At 48.3% G+C, this 21,991-nt stretch overlaps 1 pseudogene; it reads left to right on the top strand.

Annotated features, from left to right (window-relative positions):
• LOC122907418 overlaps positions 1-9,825 on the top strand; it is a 29,821-nt pseudogene extending 19,996 nt beyond the window's left edge.
• Positions 9,826-21,991: the final 12,166 nt, after the last annotated feature.

Genomic DNA, 21,991 nt, shown 5'->3' on the forward strand with positions numbered 1-21,991 from the left:
AGGGGAGCCCTGGTGTAATGAGATAACCCGACACAGTGTGTGAGGTAGACACATGGGGGAGAGCCACAGAGAGGGAGAGCAGACAACTACGGAGAGCCTACTGCAGGCCAGGCCGAATGTCCAGCACTGGGAATCAAATAGGGAGCCCGGCAGACCCAATCCCCCTCATAAGAGCCAGCAGCTGGGCTAGGGGGCCCTGGGAAAACGCAGGTGAGCAGCGACAGGGTGGGGCAGGGTGATTCCTGTACCTCAGGGGGGCCAAAGTGTCTAAGTCCTCCGAGCAAGACTTCCTGAGAGCACCCACTTAGGGGAACGAGGGTGGGTTTGCTCCGCCTCTCCATTCCCAGAATTCACAGACTGCCTGCCTCTTGCCAGGTCATAGGAGAGCATCCGGTCAGTCATCACAGAACTTCTGGATGGTGAGACAGCAGAGTGCACAGGATGGGCCAGGAAGAACCCGGAAGAAGCTGGCAGGTGGAAAGTCTCAGGGTGTGCGGCAGATGGGAACCGCTCACCAGTGAAGGATGACTGACTGTCCAACGTGACCTAGCCACACATTTCAATACTGTGCAATGGTTTAAGAAAAGCTGCTCTGAGTTTTTACAACAGGAAAAATGTTATAATAGAGTATTAAGTCTTAGGTCAAGAAATAAAATTGTATTATATTCACACACATTTACACATGAAGACCTGGTTATCATAAGGCTACTTAGCACTGTGAATTATTTTTTTCCCTTGACATTGGAGTCATTCATTCATTCATTCATTATTGAGTATCTATTAGGTACTAGGTTCTAGGGATACGAGAAAACCGCCTCAGCCCTCAAGGACCTCCTAGCCTTCTGGGAGAGCTAGGAAAGTTAACAGGTGATTATAATAGTACAGCTGGGACACCACTGACAGGTGTAAGAGAAGGATGTGTTCTTCAATTTCGGATTGCTTGTGTTTATAAAAACACAAGCACTTCCTTTTGCCAAACTCTACATCTCTACTTTAGAACTAGAATTCAGAATTCTCTACTTCACACTCGTGTGTGCTCCTCCCAGGGCTGACATCTGGCTGTTGTCACCCCAGGCTGGGTAGGCCAAAGGTTTGGGCATCTGGAAGCTAAGAGGAAAGCCCGGGTTGGTTCTGCAAACAGCACATGTGGCCGGGAGTCAACATTCTTCTTCCCAAATCGGCAGTGCTCACCCAACATGCAGGCTGACACGTCACGGAGAAGCCCACTGTGCTCCGCCAATCCCCCGCCCTGGCAACTGTGGAGAGAGAACATGGCAAAATAGTAAAAAGCCAACGATGGAGAAGATTTAAAGCAACTCTCAGCCAAATAAATAAATAAATAAATAAAATCTTTAGGGGCACCTGGGTGGCTCAATCAATTAAGCATCTCACTCAATTTTGTCTCAGGTCATGGTTTCAGGGTCCTGAGATGGAGCCCCTGTGACAGGCTCTGTGCTCAGTGGGGAGCCTGCTTGAGATTCACTCTCTCTCTGTCTCCCCCAAAATTTTTTTTTAAATCTTTAAAAAAATAAATAAAACATTTTTAAAAAGGGGTGTCTGGGTGGCTCAGTGGGTTAAAGCTCTGCCTTCGGCTCAAGTTATAATCCCAGGGTCCTGAGATCAAGCTCTGCATTGGGCTCTCTGCTCAGCAAGGGGTCCGCTTCCCTTCCACTCTCCCTGCCTGCCTCTCTGCCTACTTGTGATCTCTGTCTGTCAAATAAATAAATAGAATCTTTAAAAATAAATAAATAATTTTTTAAAAAACGAAGCCCCTGTCTTCCTCCTTCGTATTTATTTCTGCAGCAACAACCTTAAATTATGCGAGTTGAAAGTCACTTCCTGCCTAAGCCGAGGCCACCCTTTACTACAAGGTCTCAGTACAAAGTCGTCCCTTGTTTGCACCTCCGGTCCCTGGAGGTGCCTGGACCCTCACCTCTCCACCAAGGGGGGTTGTTGCCCCTAATAGAGGTTAGAGCAGAGTGGGTCTGTCCAGCCACAAAGGTGGTTTTCTGGCAGGGGGGCTGTTCGGTCCCCTGTGGGCAGACCCCAAAGGGCCACGGCAGTCTTTCAGCTTGCAGCTCTCCTCTCCTTGATGGCAGGAGCTTGCCATCGACTCTGCGGACTAGAGGGGCTTCTCAAGCACAGACCTTAGCATTGGCAAATAAATGACTAACCTATGCAACCAAAACAGACATCAGGCCCTGACCCAAGAGTAGACCATCTCTTCTTCCTTTGTTCTGCAAGTGCCTTTCAGCAGCGAACGCCAACTTTAGCTACCTCTCTCAAACAGAGCATCGTCAGCCAATAAGGAACAGAAACTTCCAAGGCTAACTCAGCACCCCCATACTCCACCACCCCACCCCAGGGCCTTGGCACAGCTCTGCCTTGAAGAGACTGGAGTTCTGTTTGCAACCTGGAGGCAGATCGCCCCACCCACCGGGCCCCCTAGATATCCTGAGGCTGCCCATCCACCCCTCCCGTGTTCAAGGAAGGCCTTGGCCCCTGAGCCCATAACTCCTCCCTTGTAAGTCCCACCCCAGGGCTGTCACATCCAGCAGGCTGGTCCCAGAGCTCTGGCCCTCCCCCATTATCCCTCTCTCCACCACCCCCTATCTCAGCCATTTTTCTCAATATACCCACGATCCTGTGCCCTCATCATCCCAAACTTTGGATTCTGCCTAGCTGGCAATTTTCCAAAACTTTAAACACTCATTCCAGCAGCAGGCACCAAATTGCTCTTTGACGGCACTCACTAGCCCGTCTTTCTGTGCTCTTCATGGTGATCCTTCCTTCCTGGGTGTTCCTGGGAAGCCCATACTTGAACCAGTGCCACCAACTGCCCCACTCCCTGTCCTCCTTGCAAACCTACCTGGCCAAAGACACGGTGGGCTCTCTGTGCCATGCTCTCTCTTTCTCTCTCTCTCTTTTACACAGACACAGGCTTAAACTATCAGAGAATGTTCCCCAGGCATGAGTTTGGTGTCACTACAAATCTGTGGCCTGTAGCCCCCAGCGACCTCGGTGCTGCTGGCAGTTTTTCTCCAGGTCTCGAGTCCCTTTTCTAATTCTCTCAGAAGTGATTTCACACTCTCTTTAATCTCCCTGTGGGCGCTTTCCTACCAGTACCCGCCCCTACTCCTCACCCATGACTCCTTTCGCACACTTCCCCGGATCCCAGTGCCCCCCACTCCTCCTCCAAGTGATAGGCTCCCTGCTGCCGCCCACCTCATGCCCCCACTTGCACCTGGGATCCCTCCAAGCCCATTCTTGAAGGATTGTGGTCCTCTGAGTAATGGCCCCCAAAGGTGACAAGTCCAGATCCCTAGAAGTTGTCAATCTGACCTAGCTGGAAGGAGGTCTTTTCAGAAGTGACTCCATGAAGGATTCTGAGGTGAGGAGACTTTTTTTGGGTACCCGGTGGGGCCTAAATGTCAGCATGTGTCCTTGTAAGATAAAGGCCAGGGGAAAGTTCACAGAGAGACGAGAGGAGGCCATGGGACCCAGGCAGCAGAGTTTGGAGATATGTGACCCCAAGCCAAAGAACACCTGGAGTTTCCAGGAACCAAAGAAACAAAAACCAGATTGCCCTCTAGAACCTCCACTAGACAGAGCATGGCCTCACCAGCAACACCTTGATTTCAGACTTCTAGCCTAGTGTCCTAGTCAGGACACTGGGACATAGGAGGAAAGGCCGGCAGGACAGGTGGGACTGAGGAAGGAGAAAGTCCAGTCCGTACGCAGCATGCACCACGTTCTGCTGGGGCTCAGCCCTGGAATGCAAAGAGGAACAAGAGCCAGGCACTGCTGACTGGCACCCCACAGCCTGGGGCACAGTGCCTGTGCAGGGAAGCAGACAGGAAGGGATCAAATGTGCAAGGAAGTGGGCAGGAAGGGATCAGACGTGCCTAAAGGAGATCTCTGAGTAGAAAGGCCTTTGACAGGTGTTTGGGCTTTTCAAGACTGCCAGGAACGTGTCACTTTAGGCAAGCAAGGGGTTCTTCTCTGTAGCTTCTCTGGAAAGCTGGAAAAAGAACAACAGAATGAAAAAGACCCAAGGAGCCATAGGAAATAGGCGGAGTGGAAATAATAGGGAGATCACAATGGGTGAGAGGCACTGGGTTCTAACCCTCCGTTCTGCTCCTCACGAGTGAGAGGGAGAATTCTCCAGGCTCAGACTGTCTCAGCCATGAGAAGATCTGTCTTGATTAGGAATAAGCCCAAGGAGCAAAGGGCCTGATGCTGAAGGGGCCGTCACTGGAGGTGGCTTCAGTGTCACCAGAGTCACGAAGGTCCTCAGGCTCTACTTCTGTACTGTTTGGTAGGGGCACTGGGCGCTCCAAGCATTCAACTTCAAACTTGCAAGTGACCGACTTCAATGCTGCCTCAGAGTCATCCCCAACAGAGATGTAGTGAACTAGCTCAGCCACACAGATCACAACTCAGGAGAAATCCGGCCCAAAAAAGGTGGAGTCCATTGGTACCAAAGGACAGCAGGCATTTTTGCTGTTCTCCCTAGGGCTTCTTTCAGAATTAAGGAAGTATTTCAGCTTTTACCAGCTCCACGGATTTACGTTGGTCTGATTAACACTGATATTCACCAATGAACATTCAATATGAATTTTTAGCTAGAGGCAGCGACCTTAATGGTGGATCATAAACACGTTGGGGGAAAGGAGCAGATCTCCATACACTGTATGTCAGAAGTCAGTGGACGTTGGAGGCAGGTGCTTCCTACCTCTCTTCAAAGATGGAGTTGCTGCAGCCCCGTCCAAGCCTATACCACAGGCTGCCCATCCTGGAAGCAAGCACTTACCCCTCCTCTCTATCACTTCACACCCCACCTTGGGTCCCAAGTGGGGTATATGACCTACAGGGGAGAATTTAGTTCTATGTGGCTGGGAAAAACACAGAAGGAACGTCATGGAATGTTCTACTTAATGGACCTGTGAACCTTCACAGCCTGTTTTTCTGCCCTTTTCTGTTTTATAGGCTTCTGTCAAAACTCTCTCCTGCTGTCACCACCTGCAGCCCTCAGGCCTGGACATGCCTTCTAACATTTCCCCTGCCCTGTTTGTACAGGTCCCTTGCACACTGGTCCCTGCTTATCCCCAACAAAGGCCAAAACAGGTTCTTGTGATTTTATGTCAGCCTGAGGAGTGTAGGTACTTCCCCTATAAATTCAAGACAGAGAATAAGGCCTAAGGCTGACTGTTAACCTGCCAAATGATTTCTAGCTATAGACAAGAGGCATGCAGGCTTAGTCTCTTCTCCAAGAACTCAGTCTTGCAAATATGACGGAGTGATAGCAAGGGGACAGGTGGAGAAAGAAAGTGACAGAGTGCACAGTGAAAGGGAATCTGGGGCCTTGGGTGGAGGTGAGATTTTGAAATCATGTCTGTAGGTTCAGAAAGAAAATATATGCTTATTCTTCTCCTTCCCAAAGATTGTTTACTGAGCCGACAAGCATGCCTGGCCATTGAGACCAAAGCACAGGAAGCCTGACAGAGGTAATGCATTTGAGGGACTTTAAGCTCTAGATTGGATTTAAGGTACATGAAGCTTACTTACCCTAGATGGCGGGTTCGCACTGCCAACGTGAAGATCACGTGGACATTAAAAGAGCCTCACCTGTGGTTATATGCATCGTACTTAGTCCTATGTGCGTCCAAGTTCATGGTTTATTCATTCATTCAACAAACAACTCCGAGCACTTATTATGGATTGGGTAGATGAACAAAACACAATCTCTGTCCTTAGGAGCTCATTAGGCTACGAAAATGTGAAACACATTCTCTTATGACAGACATAATGTGATGGGGATAAGAATTGAAGAGTGCTCAGGGGCTCCAGCCTGTTGGTCAGAGGGCTCCAGGAAGATGGAACCAGTGGGACATCATATATATTATAGGAGTACTGGGTAGAGAGAGATAGGCCTGTTATAAGGCATTGCCTTGAGTGATTCTAGAAGCTGAGAAGGACCAAGATCTACAGTGGGCAAGCTGGAGACCCAGGAGAGCTAACAGTATAATTTCTAGTCCGAGTCTAAGTCCAAGGGCAGAAGAAGACTAATGACCCAACTCAAAGGCAGGCAGAGATACCAAATTCCCTTTTTCAGCCTGTTTGTCTAGTTAGGCCTTTCGTGGATTAGACGAGGACCACCACATTGGGAGGGCCATTTGCTTTATTCCATCCACTGATTCACATGTTAATCTGATCCTGACCCTTTTCTAGAAGGCCAACTCCCTCACAGTAATGCCCAGAATGATGCTTAATCTAATGTCCGGGCATCCCATGGGCCCATCAAGTTGACAAATAAAATTAACCATCACAGGTAGGCAGAAAGGATAGAGCCTATAAAGCCAGCAAAGGGGAGGCTAGAGGAACAGGAGGAAATTAAAAGAAGGTGGTAGGAGGGAAGTCACAGGGAGGGAGCCCTTCAATAAGGAAAGAGTGGCCAACAGGGATGGAATCTTCAAGAAGGCAAGTACAGTAGAGACAGAGATGGACGCTGGGTAGGGTGTAAGGTTATTGGTGGAGAGGGGATGGGGATGGGGCAGAATAGAGGTTATAGCAGGTTGTGGAATAAAAGGACATGAAGTGGACACAGAGAACCCAAACAAATTTTTCTAGAAGTTTAGTGGTAGGGGGTAGAAAGAAGAGGAGGTGGAAGGGAATGGGCTCCAAGAAGAGGGTTTAGTTTTCGGTTCTTTTTCCTGAGAGACTTGCATATATTTCTTTGTGATGGGAAGGACCTGTAAGGGAGGGAAAGGCTGAAGACAGAGCCAGGCCAGGAGGATAGACCCTCAGACTGGTAAGCTGTGCCTCTTCCTTTCTCACCAATCAGAAACGGGAAGGACGGGAAGAAGCAGAGGGAAAGCCATGGGATTTGGTGGTGGGAGCCCAAGGACACTCCCATCTGACCCACGGCCATTATGTCCTGCCAAGGAGGCTGGGTCTACCCAGGTCCACTTCCAGCAGTTGGAGATCAGGTTAGTGACATAGCCTCTCTCTGCCTGTTTCCCCATCTAAAATATGGGACAATGATACCAACCTCAGAGGGTTATCGTGAGAATTCATTAAAACCCTGCATTTAAGCATGTTCAGTAAATGTTGGCTACTGTGCCCAGTAATTATTACCATGAACGCTATTATTAGTATAGCTATCTTTAGTTGTAAGAATTAATTATCAAGTCTATTCTCTTGGTCTCCCTGGGTTTTCCTTTTCAGTTTTTAGAGACAAAAAAAGGTAGAGCCAGTTGTTCCCTGGTGCCATGCCCTCAGCCTAGAGGATCAGCCCACACCCACCCTTGTCCAAAGCAACCAGCTCTTCTGCAGGGCTACCCTCTTCTGCCGAGAGCAGCGTGACGCATCTCACGACTGCAGTACTTAAAGAAGAGAGGACACTTATTGGTTGGGTGTACAGCTGAGCAGATCTGGAAGGTTTTCACTTGAGAAGGGCGCATACGCATATGATCTGCTGGACACTCACGCTCAGATGGGAGCTGAGACACTTCAGGTCGGCTCCATTCCAGCCCCGTGGGTAAGTCTGGATTCTAGTGTATCCCTGCCTCCGGTCTACTGGGGAGCCTGCCTCTTGGTTAAAATGTTTAGGTTCCACTCACTTCATAGTAACAGGCTGGGACCTTCTGAGTCCCACTCATGTCCTGAATGCCATCCCATCCCAAGGCATCCAGAACAGAGGCACGGCCAATGAGGGCTGAGTCACTCCACTGTCATGAATGCCTTCCCATTTTCAAATATCTTCTTCTAAAAATACAGTCTGTAAACGCATCACCACATGGAAACAAGAGACGGGAGCCTGGAAAGTTCAATCTCAGAGCCTGAAACTTCCTCTAAACCAGCTACAAAGCCCAAACACATTTTTGACCTTCTAGAAAAGTGTCAGTGTGGAGCGGAGGCCTGTGTTCTGAACCTCACTGACTACAAGAATTTCCTCCTTCTGGCCAGCATATTTTCAAGAGCCCCTAAGTTTCCAGCATTGATGCGATTTCCTCACAGGAGACCTGCGTGCATCTTTTCCGTGTCCCTCTCTGCCTTCGAGGTCCCTCAGGGTGGCTCTCTAAAGTGGCCCACCCCAGCCTCATTTGGGGAGGCTCTCCTGCCGTGTGTTCTGGAAAAAGGGAGTGGGCCTGTCTAGGAAAGATTCCTCTCAGTTAGCATGAGTTCTGAGTCACATCCTGAGACGGCTGACGGGGAACCAAATTTCTCCATTGCAGTTCGTTTCTGAGGAACTCCAATCTAGAGTGAGTGACCATACCTCTCAGCTGGCCCAGGATGGTCTGGGTTTCTGGTGGTTGTTCAGTGCGCATATTAACAGCACTCCTTGCCATTCTCAAGTGCTCTACATTGGCAACAACTTTACATGGCTATCCTCGGTCTAGCTGATGGCTGTGACACTTTTGAACTTCTAGAGCCCCGTGGCATTGGCAGTTGGTTTATTCTTGAGTTTTCCCCTGGGCTGAAGCCTAATGAAGATCTTGTCACTTTGAGGAGAAAGAATAAGGGACATTTGGAGGCATAAAACTCATTTCATACCACCTTCACACTGGAGAGATCTCAGCCGCTTTCGGATGGCATCTCCCAGTCATAAGTCTTTCTAGTTCGTAGGACCAGAGGACTTTTCCAGAGCAAGAAATGTCTATTTCAGAGGGTTCTAGCTTTTGAGGAGAGAGAGGGGTCTGAGGGATTAAGAAGCCTTAGTATCTTGCTCTCCCCTGCTAACTGGCTGAGGCCTTCCTGGTCAACTCAGGCCCCCAGAGAGCAACTTGGGCCTTTCAAGGATGGGAGATTTTGTCCAGTGTCCCTTGAACAGGGACCAGGAACCTCAAAGAGAAGAGTCTGAATGGACCCCAGTGTCTGCACACAGTAGGCACTTCATAAGTACCTGCTGACTAGACTGAGAAGGTGGTTCTTGTCCATGTTGTGTGTGTGTGTGTGTGTGTGTGCGTGCGTGCATGCACAATTGAGTGAGTGAGTGTGGGGGGGGACTGGGCTTTTTGTCAGGGAGGTGCCCCCCATCCTTGGGAGGGAACCCTAGAAAATGACCCATAAGGACGACATGACCTTGAGATGGAGAGTGACAAAGAGCAACCGAGGTTTCAATCTATGGCTGACAAGCCCGCTCATCATAATTTCCCAGAATGAAAACATAGGGAGCACATTAAGAAAGCTTTCCCAGTTTGCGGTACTCAGTACCTGTCACTCCAAGGACAGAAGGCGTCCCGGGCCCAAGTCCTAGACAAAGCCACAGAGGACATCCAGGAAATGTGAAGGAAAAACCACACACACCAGGAAGACACTGATGACCTCACAGCAGGATGTTCCTCTGGAGCAACAAGTCCATGCACTGGAGACGGTGAGGTGCAGTGCCCAACTTGGCCAACCACCCCTCCTCAGACAACAGCTTCTACCCCAATGCCAAGGGCAGTGCCATCTCTGTCTTTGCCCAAGGCTCTGACTCTGGTTTGGGGGCAGGCACGGAGCCCCAGAGCAGGGAGGAGCTGCAGATGGAGACAGCTAAGCTCCAGCTAAGGACCATCTCCTCCATGGTCCCAGTCACCTGTCAGCTCCTCCCTAGAATCCTCCCATCATTTAAGAGACTTTTTTCCCCCTCTTTTTTCTCAAACTTGATCTTCACATGGAAGCTCTTGGACAACAGCTCTCATTCTCCTTCCCCATCTCAACAATTTTTTTTTTTTTATGTTTCCCTGCAAGGATTCTCTGTCCCCACCAGGAATTTTTAAACCAAGACACCCCAACTTGGCAGCTTTTGTTTTGGAGGACAGATGGCCGGGCCTCCGACCGGCTGCCAGCTCCTCCACTGCCGCCCCTCTCCTCACCCCCGGCACATGCCCCAAGGACTCCTGCCCCTAACAGGCCTTTCCTCCAGGGGCCCCCCTCACCTCCGTTTGATAGACTTGGTGAATCTGTGGACTGCTCTACTTTAAGAAGATGACTGGTTTGGAGTCATCAGAATTAATCCCCCTATTTTTTGAGGATTTTTTTTTCTTCTAAAAAGCTATTTACCTTCCTATTGAAAGGCTAGATCCTTGAAGAATTCTGTGGTATAAAAACAAATGGGGACAGAGTTGCAGCACTGTCATCGGCCTGTTTCACTCCTGCTTCTCTCAGCCAGCCTCGGGGTGGTGCATGACACTCGTGTGGTATGTGTGGGGGACAGCAGGCAGCAGTGAAATGGTAGCCGCCAAGGGAGGGTAAGGGGTGGGACAAGGAGGGAGGATCAGGTCAGGGAGAGGTTTTGGATTAGGGGCCAGTGACAATGTTTTGATATACTTTCCTGCTACTGAAACTTGTATCTGAGTGACTTGTCTCTATTTCTGATGATGTCGGTATTGCAAAGTGGCAAATTCATAAAGCAATGATCAGATTTTCATTTCTTTCCTTGTGCATTTCTAAGAAACAGAGCTAACTGATTTTGTATGTAAATACTAAGAGCAATTGACCGGATACTAAACCTGTCCCCCAGAGCAGACCCCTCCCCACCCTCACCCCACTCCCCTGCTACCTGTCCTGGAACCCGATCCCAGTGTGTGACCAGCCCTGAGGCTGGCTTCTGTCAGCAGATCCCAGTGAAGGGGTTTTTGTGTGTAGGCCATATTTCTTTGTCTTTTTCCTACTCCATTCCTGGCATTTGCTGATTTCCAGCATGTACTGTGTAGTCTCAGTCCATGTTTGATTCCCTCACGTGGAAGTAAAAGGTACGTTGTACATACTGCCCAAGAACTGTCTTGCAAGTTAAGTCTTTCCCCTTTTCTATAAGACTATAAATAAAAACTTATTTTATCCTTTAAAAAAAATTTTTGTTGATTGGATAAGTACGTCCACAAAGAAGAGAATGACAAATTCAGAAATATCTGGAGTTCTATTGTGGGCTGGCAGGAAGTACATCCTCGCACACACCTGAGAGCACTCAGGCTCTCCCACTGGCCACAAACCCCCCGGAGCTGCAGGGTGAACAGATGAAGACGCCGTGTATGCACACAGCTGAGTTTCCATGTTCCGATCCCCAGTCTAGCAGGTGTTCTGATGGGAAGGCTGTCCTCAAGGCTGTACTCCTCCTCCGTTGCCTCATTCCAGTGCCCTCAAGGCACTGAACTGAGGATCCCTCAACTTCCTTGAGCACAGAGGGGCTGGGTGGTTCACTGGGGAGTAAGCCTTATTTTTCCCTCTCCAGCCCTCTTTGGTCTACTTGTATCAGCTTCACTTTGCCTTGGGCTCCCTTTCTCCCAAGATCCTGGAGGCTACAAGGTTAGAAGTCCAAAATAGACTTTAACGCAAAAAGCATCAACAGAGACAACTAAGGTCATTTCCTAGTGAAAAAATAACATTTGGACAATTTCCCATCTGGGGCTGTGGTTCAGTGTCATTGGCAAAGCATAATGCTCTTAGAAACATTCTTGAACCTCCAAACTGTTTTGAATACAATCAATTCACCAAGAAGATAGAACAATTTTATGTATCTAATAACATAGCTTCAAATCTAAAAGCAGAAGAACCCCAACAAAACACACATGGTAAACAGACAAATCCACAAACATAGTGGGAGGTTTGACACATTTCTCTCAGGAATTAACAGAGAAGAAACAGCAAGGACAGAGACTTGGACAACCCAAGTCATCTTTCTGGAAAACAGTTCGGCACTATCTCTAAGATTATGGATATATGAACCCAGAACTTCCAATTCTACATGCACACTGCAGAGAAACCTGGGCACATGTGCACCATGACTCCCACATGAGTCCTCCCCCTACCCCTAGGTAGCCTAGGGCACAGTAGCAGACTACAGGTCTGGCTGGGAAGACTTCAGACTCTGGCTACTCCCCAGTGTGCAGGCCTTTCCTGGGATGCCTACTTGAAAGTTTCTAGTGTGGGCTAGGAGGGAATGTCCACTTAGCCCGTTTTGACTCTGGGCCTTAGGCCTGCCTCCAGCCCAGGAAGGAGGCACACTCCACATGGGCCAACACTAGGTTATAAGGGTCTACATTGGGCTTTGTTGTCATCAAAAGCACATGTTTGCCTTTACCTCTCTTTGTTGGGCACCTCAAAAGGAGGAAGGGCTGTGTTGGGGCAGAATTCAAGCCTGAAGATCAACCCCCTCTTTCATCTGTTCCCAAAGGCCAGTCAGTACCTAGGGGTAGAGGCAAAAATGGTGAAAAATTAAGGCCAGACCAGGTCTTTAGGGTAAAATTTCAGAACCAGGCTCCATCCATTTCCCAGCCAGAAAGATCCGATCCTCAAAAGTGACCCCGTACCTGGACATTTCCAGTCCATTCTGGGGGCCCAGCCAGGTCCAAAGGCTGCCAGGAACTTCTTTCTCTCCAGTCAGATTCTGATGCCTATATATAAAATAGATTCCCATAAACAGACATTTTTCAAAAGCTTAAAAACCACGGAGAATCTACCTAAAGCCTGAGAAATGTAAGTCTTGAGCTTATTTTCCCTCTGACATGGGAACCCTGCCCAGTAGCATTCCCTAACAGTGACTGCCAAAAATGGGCAAGATTAGCCCCCTTGGGCAGCAGGCCATCTCCCTGATACTCTGCAGACCCCACTGCAGGCACCCAGATCCCTCCCTCTCCCCTCCAGTCAAGTCTGTTGCAAAGACAAACAAAAGCAGGCTTCTGTGGGCTTCCTGAGTCAGTCCTCCCCATAGGAGGGAGAAGAAAACCGGAAGAGCAGAAGACAATAAGGAAATAGCTCCTAAGTCAGGCCAACTGCTTCCGATGGTGAAGGAAGCCAAGTTCCGCCTGGTTGTCTCCCAGCCGTAAACAAAGCCATCTCTGCTAATTCTCTGGAAGCTCTGCCTCCCCGCAGAGGACTCTGGGAGGCCTGCGGGGCCACTTCCAGGTTCCTTCCCGACAGCCTCTTACCTGCCCCTCTCCGGGGCCCTTCTCTCTCCAGCCCTTGTCTTTCCTGCCCTTTCCCTTCAAGCCACTCGAAAGGGCTCAGACTCCCCGGCGCTCCTTGCAGTGGCTTCTGGCCCCTGGTTCCCCCGAGGCTTTTCCCCTGGCCTCACTGGGCCTCCAGAGCACCTTCCAGTCCCACTGAGCCCGGGACGCTGCCCCAGCTCGGCTTTCTGGGAGCCGGTCTCCACGGGCCCCCGCCCACATCGCGGACTCTTCCTGTCTGCCTCATTTGCAGCTTTTAGCATCCACTCTTGCCCCTCATTGCCAGTTCTCTTCACAGAGCAGCAGGTGTACCTTTTAAACAGAACAATCACACCGGGCCGGTCCCCTTCTCAGAAGCCCCCAGTGGCTGCTTCTCAGCTTCAGAGTCACATCCAAAGTCTTCCCCAGAGTCCCCAACGCCCTGGATGGGACTAGGGCTCCCCTCACCCCTGGGCTCTCCCCTTCCAACCTGCTCCTCCAGGCAGACTGGCCTTCTTGCTGTTCCTTAAATATGAGCTCAGGCCCAGCTCGGGGTTTCAGCCTCATTGGCCCCTCTGCCCCTGGAGTCTTCCCTAGATTTCCACATGGCTCCCCTCTGCCCACGGAGTTGAATCTCCACTCTGGTTCCTCATTGGCAAGGCTTGTTCTGTGACTGCCTGTCTACCCCATCATGAATCAGTTTACACTGAGTTCACAGATGTGCATCGCGGCATACATTACCTATAGCCTATAAGTCGCCGTTGGCCACCATCTCCTTCACCAGAATATTCATTTGTGGGCAGGGACTTTGTTGGACTTATTCATTTCTGCAGTTCCAGAACCTAGAATTCTGATACACAGTAGGCACTCAATAATATATGTTAAATGATGAATCAAGGATGAAAATATATACTTAAAACATATATTTCTGCAGCGCCTGGATGGCTCAGTGGATTAAAGCCTCTGCCTTCAGCACGGGTTATGATCTCAGGGTCCTGGGATCGAGCCCTACATCGGGCTCTCTGCTCAGCAGGGAGCCTGCCTCCCCCTCCCTCTCTCTGACTGCCTCTCTGCCTGTTTGTGATCTTTCTGTCAAATAAATAAATAAAATCTTTAAAAAAAAAACAAACATATATTTCTTTAAAGTAAACTTTACGTCCACGTAGGGCTTGAACTCAACGCCAAGGCCAAGAATCACATGTTCTACCAACTATGCCAGCCAGGCGCCCCTATTTGCCAACATTTTGACATAGGACCAAAGCCTTTTCTTTGAGCCTGGTGCCCTCACTTGGGATCCTTGCTGTTTCTTTTTTTGCATAAATCACACCTATAAAGTGTTATCCACTGTTTTAAATTTCAACTTCTTAAGAGTTGGCATGAAATCTTAGAGTCCTGAAAAAGACTTCCAGGACAGAATTCTTCCATATTCTTCTTATTTTCCCCCAACCTCCCCACACTTAAAGGAAATCTTTAAATCAATTTTCCTTTATTGAGTCTTTCCAAATAATTTCACTTAGTTCTCAAAGAAATAGCCCTTTTTTTTCATACTCATTGTATCGGTTGACATAATATTAAGTTGGTTGACATAGTAGGTAACTAAATCACTTAATTACTGTAACATGTACTGTGGGCATAAACTGTTTTAGGAACAGACACCACACAACTCAAAGGGGTGTGAGCGAGCTGGAGGGCTGCCACGTTCACTGGGCCTGGCACATCGACTCAGAGGAGGGTGGAAACTAAAGCCTGTTCTGCTGTATAAAACTCCTGGCACAAGCACATGGCTGCTCTGATGGAAAGTAGTGTGGACCCCACCGAAGAGAATGGGCAAAGCAAAATTAGGTCAGCTCAGTACAACAGGGATCCAAACAGAACGGGACAAGAAATTTCCTTCTGCTTCTCCTGGCCAAGGAAATACCCAACGTGCAAAGGAACTGGAGTTTGCTTATAGCCATGATGAAAGTTTGGTTTTGATAGGTGTATTTATCTCGTATCATCAGCTAATAAACAGAACATAGTTCTCACTCTCTGGGAAGAAGGACAGAACAGTGATTCTCGATCCTGAATAAATTATTCCCTCCAGGTATGTAGACTTCTGAACCCAGAATGACCGTAATATTGGATTCTTGCTTTCTTCACCTGGTAACATTTTATACCAAACCCAGATGTCTCAACAACCCTATTGTTGTGCCCATCCATCTCCCCTGTGCTGATGCAGATGTTGGCCTTGGCTATGGACCTCTTCCCCAAGCACCCTCACCATCCAATCATTCACTGAGATCCTCTCCCTACTGGTGAGAAACTGTGGGATCAGTAATGGGCTCTAAAAGCAACATCCCATGTTTATGATCCCGCAGGCGTTTCAGCTACAGCTTTCAAATCCTCCTGTGGAATGTGAAGGATGATGGTCAAAGCCAAAATCCTTTCCTCTGGGGCACTCCCACGCATGTGTATGACCCTTGCATTCATTAGACCATAGCTGAGGTTCACACCCTGCCCTCTCTGGTGCATTGGCAAGTCAGTTTGTTAGATGCAGATGTGAGCCAGTTCTGCTGCTCTGACTGACATTACAGGGCCCACTTTGGAATGACCTGAGAATGGTGGCAGGCAGGGGAACCTCTGAAGCCCACAGAAAGGGTTGTTCCAGTGGCAAAACCTGGACGTGACCCATAAGCCCCATTCACAGGTGAGAAGGGGCTGCTACATGGGAAGATAGCGCCTCCAGCCTGCCTGGAGGGCACAAGCCCTTGCTGGGACCTCAACACCAGATGCCAGGCAACATCTAATCTGTGTAACCACTTCCTGGGCTATGAGTCATTTCTCCATCATTTGGCTTCCTTTGGAGTTTGCTTAAAGGGAGAACATGCTCTGTTTGGTAGGTATATTTTCAATGATAAATTAGGAGCCTCTCCGTTTCCCTTTCAGCATGTGTCTGAGTCCCATAACCTTGAAGGTCTAATAAGAGGGTTTCTGAACTTGTGAGGCTGAAGGCCAGACCCCTGATAAACATCTCTGTGAGGCTTCCCCACGTGTGGTCTGCCAGCCCCAGCGATGAAGATGTGGGCTAGGTTCTCCGACTGGCACTGCGAGGCATCCCAACCCCCAGCCTCAGCTCAAATCAATTAGAAGCAGAATCTTTGGGGGCAGGACCAGGATAGTAGCCTTTCTTAGAAGACCCCCGGGAGATTCTGAGCTGCTGGAGCTGAGAACCACTGGCTATGTGTCTCTCTCTTTCCAAGATTAAGACAGAGCCCTCAGGTTTTGGAACCGATTCAGTCTTTTGATCTGTATTCTACTAAGCACTTGTAGACTTACTAGTTACTATAGACTGAGGCCTTAATGTGTGCCAGATACTCTGTCATGTACGTCCATATACAGTACCGGAAACCTACAAATAATCCCGTAAGGTAGATCATTGTTATTCTCATTTTTAAGTGTTTTATTTTATTTTTTTAGCTAAGAAGACAGATTCTGAAAGGTGAAGTTGAACAAAATTCACACAGATGGGTTAGTAAAGAAGCCAGTATCTCCATCTAGGTTTATCTGATTCCAAAGTTCAAGCTTTCCTCATTAGGCCATGTTGTCTCTCAGCCTTCAGTGACTGTAAGAACTATCGGGCAAATGTTTGGATTTGAAGTGCTTTTTTCCCTAAATTCCATCCATAGAGAATCTGGGCCTGGGAAGACTATTCTTCCGGAGGCTATTGACATGAGAATTACTGTCTGTTCAAGAGGCTCAACACAATTGCTAGCGTAATCTAATTTTGGAGAACAACAAGCTAGAGGATGATTTTGAGATAAATTACATTTGTGTTTTCAATCAAGGGGTCAATGTTATTGATTATGTAATAACCCATCCTCTTTGCTTATTTTAATCCTTGAGGAAATGGTAACCTTACCCATTAAACTCCCTCTGGCCCTGATTTTGGAGACTTATTGCAAGGCCTGGATCTGACCACCTCAGGCACGGGACAATGGAATTAGGACATAAGCTATCGAAACAGAGAGCCCTTCTAATTGCAGACGTAACTCCCCAGGGATGAAGAATCCATAGAATTACCCTAGAAGAACTTGTGGGGAGAGGCTTCCCTTCACTCTCCACACCCCCGGATTGACAGCCCTGTTTGGGGTCACCCCAGGGTTGGCCACACCAGCTCTGGGTTCTATAACAATTGTGACAAGACCAAAGAGCCGAGTTGAGTTACGCAAACACCAGCTCATGTAGAACTTTGAAAAAAATCACACGTAGCTTATGAAGATAACATCCCCTTGTAAACTGGACAAGGAAGTTCCACAGGCAGGGTCAAGGAGGAACACGATGTTGGCAATATTAGCCCACTCTTGGGGTACTCCCAGCCTGAACCCTGAAATACTATTCTATAGAAACAACTGATAAGTATAATGGTTAGCATAGTTCCTGGAGCTTCATGGGAGGTCCATAAATATTTGCTGAGTAAATGAGGGAGTTGGGGACAGAGATGACATCTCCCCAGGATTTTTTGTATTAATAGAATTATTGCATTGTATAAATCTCACAAGGATTCCCAAATGAGGAAACTGAGCTGCAGGGAGCACAGAGCTAATACATGGGAAGCAATTTCCAAATCAGTTCTGTCTGCCTTCAGGCCTCATGCTCTTCTCTGTATCACCTACAAGAGTATCACGAGAGACGACATGTCATCTGTCTGGCATGAGGGCTCCAGCTTTCACCCAGCCATCCTCCCTATACAAGGTCTCTTGTTTGGCCTCAAAAGAGAAACCCAGGCAGAGGCAGTGACATGCTCAAAGGCCCCAAGGAGGAAAAGCTCAGGACCTGGGGGGGAGAGGGGAAATGGTCCACCATGCCACGGACCGACTCCAAACCTGCTGCTTCTGGGTCCAGATCTCAGCTTTGCCACTTCATTCGTGGTGTGACTCTGCCAGTGAGAGCATTAACTGTCCACACCTTCATTTCCTCACCTGTACAACGAGAAGTCATCTGCCTCCCTTCAGGCTTGGCACACGATCTTCCCTGTCACTTATGAACAAGCTGGAGCTTCGCAGAGGAGAAAACCATCCCATGGCAGGAAGGTAGGATGAGACAATGCACGTGGAGGGCGAGGGCCAATGCTCCACAAATACTGGCTCTTATATTTAGCATTGGGGGGCCCATCAAGCAGTCCAATTTGACTGCAGGTAGGATATGGACAGAAGCATCTCTCTGTTCAGAACACTTGTCACTGCTTGGTATCTATTAGACATCCATTAGAACACAGCCCCTTAACCTCATGGACCCTTCCCGGTAAAACAGAGGACACAATAGGTAGGATTACAGGAGATGAAACAACCGAAAGCGTGCTGTACAATGCCTGACATGTGTAAATGTTGTACAAACCTGGCTTCTTCCAGAGGCAACTCCAGGCCTGCTGGTCCTTTCCGAAGCAAGGCAGTATAAGCTTAGTATTTCCCAAACTGAGGTCCAGGGAACACAGGCATTCTGTGGGATGCTAATATTGTTCTAGGACAGCCTGTCAGAAACTCAAACCCTAAGCACTGCTGTGTAGTTGTCTATGCTGGTTTTCAGGAAGGCGCCGCTAAGACAGCACAGAGATTCAATCAGTACAGCCCCAGGATCAGGAGCAGAGAGGCAGATGGACGAAACCAAAGAGAGGGTCCCAAGGAGCCTACAGGTTCATGTGGAATTTCCGTACACAAATAGAGATTGTGTTTTATCAACTCGATGGGGAAAAGACATTTTACTCAGCAAACGGCACTGAAAAAACTAGCTAGCTCTTTCATTTCCGCCTTTCATTCCACACATAAAAGATTCTACAATGTACACGGAAAACAGATGTAATGATTTTTAAGTCATTTTCGAAATCCCCATCGAGGGACCATTCAAACTTCCACGCTCAGCAAAATAAAAAACAACAACAACAACAACAACAACAGAAAAACTCCTCACTGTTTAAACACAGCAGTAAAGCAATGTGTGTTTAGGGTTCCCGAAGAATCAGCCGCATGACCTCCTTCTGCCCAGCATTCTTGTTCCATTTCGGAGCTTGTGTGTTTGCCAGCTGCCCCAGGGGCCGGAATGCTCTCCATCCAGCCCCGGCATGGCTGACTCTTTCTCACCCTTCAAGTTCAAGGCCTCCTCAGAGAGGCCTTGCCTGTCACCACCTCATCTGTGGCGGGCCTCACCCAATTCAGTCACTGTAACACGCGGCCCCGTTCATTCCCTCCCCACACATCGCGGTGTCTAATGCTCTGTCTTGTTTGCCCCCGTTAGAGCGCACACTCCTTGAAGGCAGGCAGTCTCATTCACTTCTTTATTGCTTGAAATAGTGCCACGGACAAACTACCTGCTTAACCGGATTTCTTGAATGAAGCAATGAATGAATGATCCCTTCCTCAGTTTAAGTATCTGTCCAGTATCTGAGCAACAGTCTCTTTTAAGAAAGCTGACATGTTTTTCTCTTAACCATAATAGAATCCCTATCAATACATGTTTTCAATCTTCTGCTTTATTTTTAAATGCCTGCCCACCTGTGCTTGGTTTCTCTCTCGTATCTCTTGAGTTGAAGAAATTCTACTTATTGGAAAACTAGGTCTTTTGAAAAGGCATTGGTTCATAACTTTGGCAACTAATGTGTTAGCTGATTTTATTTAATACTTTGACACCAAAAGATGACAGATACTGCCTCCAAACCATTCTTTGTTCACTTTCTGATGCATGCTTAGCCTGCTGGCCCCACATTCAGGGGTTCATGGTGGACTGTCATAGGGGAAAGGGGCTCCATTGGTCAGCGTCCTGTCTACACAGACTGCAGAAAGGACATGCCTGAGTGTGCTGCTATCTATGTGCCAGACAACATGTCCTCTCCCTGCTTCTATGTCGTGTGCCCACAGCAGCATCAGACCCAGACACGTACCCGTGAGAAGACTAATCTCCTGTGGCTGTGAACCCCCCTTACATGATGTGACTTGCTCCCAACACCTTTCCCTACTGGCAGCTCCAGGCCTAGAATTCCTTTCTTCCCTTTTCACTCTTCCTCTGGACCTTGAACATCTGCCTGACTGAAATGCTTTTCCTGAGTAAATATGCACTCTAGACGATAGTTCTCCTCAGCAAATTCACTCGAAGAAATAGGAGAGTGACTGTGGCTGACCGGATTTCCCAAAGATGGCCACAGTGTCTCCCATCTCACCTGCTCTCCCTGGGGTGTGACGCTGACATTCCTCCTGCCACATGATGTACTTTATATCCACTTCCCTTCCATCTGGATGATGCTGTAAGGCCGAAGAGATGCTGGGTGACTTCTGAGAAGAGATCACTAAAACACCATATACTTTTGCCTTGCTCTTTGGGGATGCTTCCTCACGGATCCTAGCTGCCATGTTCTGAGTTGAGTTTGAGGTGTGTGTGGACATCACTGGAAGCATGTAGGTTCCAGGTACCCCGGCTAGAGGTGAGACTCTGGTAGCCACTGGTGTCAGGTGCTGACAAACGCTGTCCAGAATTGTGAAGAGAAGGGAGTGAATGACCTAGAAGAGAACCCTGGAGAATGCCCCCTCACCCCCAGGGCCCAAGCAGAACCCTTCCCCCACGCTGACTTCCACAGCTAATTCTTCAATCAGGTCCCTTAGATTCTAGCCCCCCACCCCCCACCTCCATTTTGAGGCCACCTTGTCTGGGCTCTGGTGACTTCTTGATTGGATTACTACAAGTTTCTCATTGGTCTTCCCCTTCTAATCAGGACGGATTGACGTCCACACTGCAGCTAAACGTCATTCTGAGAAATTAGTCATCGACTTGAAATCTTTCAGAAGTCCTCTATGTCATTTTCATAAAATCCGAACTTAGTAGCTTAATAAATCAGGGCTTTGGGATTTAGAACTCAACCTTTCTTGCTCCATGTCACCCAACATAGTCTGCTGTAGCCACACAAAACCCACAGTGCTCCGGTATGCAGGGTTCTTCTGCAGGTGCCCTCCCCCATCTCCTTTCTTTAAACCTGATGCCTCCTCCTCTCTCCTTTCCTGGATCCGAATAACCTTACTTCTTGAAAGCTCCATTCAAGTAGCATTTCCTCTGGGAGGCCTTCCCTGCCCAGCGTTCTGATTTAGATGCTCTTCTTGTGTTCCCCCATTATCTTATTTATGTACCCATATGGCTCTCAACACTCTGCATCATTGCAATTCATTTTTGATGGGTCTTTTTCCTTCACTGACCTGAATATACAAAGTCTCATTCAACTTTGTGTTCTCGGCAGCTGGCACATAGCAGTAGACATGTAACTACGCACCAGATTAGGACATGATTGCTAACATTTATTGAGTGCCTTCAAAGTCATCCTTGCTCCCTGAATCCTCGTCTCACTATGTGTGAAGTGGACACCCACAGAATTTCTCTATTCTGACAGGAGTCTCCTCAAGCGGGGCTGTGAAGGGGGAGTTTGCCTGTAGAACCCTTGCTCTTGACCACACCACGTGACCTCTGGCCTCCTTCTGGACATTTTACTTACATTTCATCTTGTTTTTTTTTTTTTTTTCCAAAGAACTTTACATTCTGCATTGGAAGCTCCCTGAGCACATGAGTCATGCCTTCATCATCTTTATGTCCCTTGCAAGAACGAATACGAAGCTTTTCCCATAATGCCTCCTTCCCCTCAGTCATGACCTACCTAAGAAATCAGTGTGGGGTTTCATACCAAGTTTCTAAAACAACACTATTAGAGCAACTGTGACCCTGAAGTGTACCAAATGTATCTCAAGTCCGTTTCACAACCTTCCTATGTGATACTGTTACATCTGCCATTTTGTGAATGAGGAATGTGGGCTCAAGAGGCTAGGAGATGGGAAGCAGTATGGTCACCAAGGGACCAACAGGGGCTGGGAAAGACACCAAGACCTTGGCCAGAGACACTTAAGGGGATTCTCCTGGAGACACACACCACGTGGGACTGAGTGTTGGAAGCCCTCTGAACCGCGGACGAGACAGCACCCCCTGCATCCCACAGCCAGCCGTGGGGGGGAGGGGTGGTCTTCAGATCTCTCTAATCCAGGATTTCATCTCTATGCCTGCATTACATTCACTTCACAAAG

This window comes from Neovison vison, chromosome 5 (assembly GCF_020171115.1).
Source record: "Neovison vison isolate M4711 chromosome 5, ASM_NN_V1, whole genome shotgun sequence".
NCBI lineage: Eukaryota > Metazoa > Chordata > Mammalia > Carnivora > Mustelidae > Neogale > Neogale vison.